This window comes from Mastomys coucha, unplaced genomic scaffold, assembly GCF_008632895.1.
Source record: "Mastomys coucha isolate ucsf_1 unplaced genomic scaffold, UCSF_Mcou_1 pScaffold6, whole genome shotgun sequence".
NCBI classification, from domain to species: Eukaryota; Metazoa; Chordata; class Mammalia; order Rodentia; family Muridae; genus Mastomys; species Mastomys coucha.
In genome coordinates, this window is record NW_022196912.1 from 40,323,092 (window position 1) to 40,325,461 (window position 2,370).

The following is a 2,370-nucleotide window of genomic DNA, read 5'->3' on the forward strand; positions in this document are numbered from 1 at the left end:
GAGTTTGATCCCCAGAACTGCATAAACAGGGCATGGTAGCACATGCCTGAAATGTCAGCACTTAGGAAGTAGAGGCAAACGAATTAGATGTTCAAAGTCAGTCTTAGATACATAGCTAGTCTGAGGCCAACCTAGGATATGAGACCCTGTCTCAAAAAAAACAAAACAAAACCAAACAAAACAACAACAACAACAAAATGGTTAAATAAATCAACCTAATTTTCAATGAATAAATTATTCTAATGTATGAACCATAGAATAACAGAACATGAGGCTAATATACAAATAACATTTGTGATGAGAAATTTATGCAAAAAGTACCTCCCCACTAAATACTTACAATTTCATTTACATTATTAAAAAAAAAGCCGGGCGGTGGTGGCGCACGCCTTTAATCCCAGCACTTGGGAGGCAGAGGCAGGCGGATTTCTGAGTTCGAGGCCAGCCTGGTCTCCAGAGTGAGTTCCAGGACAGCCAGGGCTATACAGAGAAACCCTGTCTCGAAAAAAAAAAAAAAAAAAAAAAAAAAAAAAAAAAAAAAAAAAAAAAAAAAAAAAAAAAAAAAAAACCCGCTTTTTTTTTTTCCCCGCGTTACCCGGGACGGCTCCATACGGCATTGTTCTTGATTCCCGTCGTAACTTAAAGGGAAACTTACACAATGTCCGGAGGCCTTGACGTCCTGCAAATGAAGGAGGAAGATGTCCTCAAATTCCTTGCTGCAGGAACCCACTTAGGTGGCACCAGTCTTAACTTTCAGATGGAGCAATACATCTACAAAAGGAAGAGTGACGGTATCTACATCATCAGTCTGAAGAGGACCTGGGAGAAGCTGTTGCTCGCAGCTCGAGCTATTGTTGCCATCGAGAACCCTGCTGATGTCAGCGTCATCTCCTCCAGGAACACTGGCCAGCGAGCTGTGCTCAAGTTTGCTGCTGCCACAGGCGCCACTCCTATTGCCGGCCGCTTCACACCTGGGACCTTCACTAACCAGATCCAAGCAGCCTTCAGGGAGCCACGGCTTCTAGTGGTGACTGATCCCAGGGCGGACCACCAGCCCCTCATGGAGGCCTCTTATGTCAACCTGCCCACCATTGCTCTGTGTAACACAGATTCTCCTCTGCGCTATGTGGACATTGCCATCTCATGCAACAACAAGGGAGCTTACTCAGTGGGTCTGATGTGGTGGATGCTGGCCAGGGAAGTACTCCGCATGCGAGGTACTATCTCCCGTGAGCACCCATGGGAGGTTATGCCTGATCTTTACTTCTACAGAGACCCAGAGGAGATTGAGAAGGAGGAGCAGGCTGCTGCGGAGAAGGCTGTGACCAAGGAGGAGTTCCAGGGCGAATGGATCGCACCAGCTCCTGAGTTCACTGCTGCTCAGCCTGAGGTCGCCGACTGGTCTGAGGGTGTACAAGTACCCTCTGTGCCCATCCAGCAGTTCCCGACGGAAGACTGGAGTGCACAGCCAACCACTGAGGACTGGTCAGCAACTCCCACAGCGCAGGCCACCGAGTGGGTTGGAGCCACCACTGAGTGGTCCTGAGCCGCTGCAGACACCTGAGCAGAGGGAAAGGTGGAAGGAAAATAAAGTTCCTAAAAGCTGAAAAAAAAAAAAAAAAAAAAACCCACTTTGCAGTAGAGATGCCTAGCAGAAGTGCCTGATGCCTGGGACCAAAATGAACACTGAATCAAAAGAAAAAACAACCTAGGCCATCTGTGATCTAGCCAGACTGAATTTACCAGTCACCAAAGCAATCCACTTTGTTAAAGGCAAATAATTTATATGCAGGAGAGCTTAGCCTGCAGGTGAGAGACCCCTACTCCTTCTCTCAGAGTGTAAATAACATCGGGGCTGTTGATAGGGTAAGGAAGCAGGGTGGTCTGAGGCTTAGAGGAAGGTGGTGAGCAGGGAGATTATCAGTGGTCTATGCTTGTAGGTCCTGGCTATTTTTATGTCAACACAACCTAAAGTCACTGGAGAGGAGGGAGCCTCAAGAAAATGCTCCCATTAGGTCAGACTGCATGCAAACCTGCAGGGCATTTTCTTAAGTAGTGATTAATGGGGGACTCCACAATCGCTCCATTGTGGGTGGAGCCATCCCTGGGCTGGTGGTCCTGGGTTCTAGAGGAAAGCATGCTGAGCAAGCCATGAGGAGCAAGCCAGTTAACAGCTCCGACCTCCCAGTTCCTGCCCTGTTTGGGTTCCTAGCCTGACTTCCTTCAGTGATGGATATGGACGTGTGAGCCAGATAAGCCCTTTCTCCCCAACTTGCTTTTAGTCTTGGTGTTTCCTCATAACAATAGTGACCCTAAATAAGACAATAGTCTAACATGATGGAGAAGATACATCAGCAAGAGCATGAGGTG

General features: G+C 47.6%; 1 pseudogene across 1 annotated transcript; it reads left to right on the forward strand.

Moving 5' to 3' along the window:
• The first annotated feature begins 600 nt into the window (after nt 1-600).
• On the forward strand, nt 601-1,627 carry LOC116079859 (annotated as a pseudogene). The gene has a single exon (XR_004114180.1). The product of XR_004114180.1 is annotated as a 40S ribosomal protein SA pseudogene (transcript).
• The last annotated feature ends 743 nt before the right edge of the window (nt 1,628-2,370 follow it).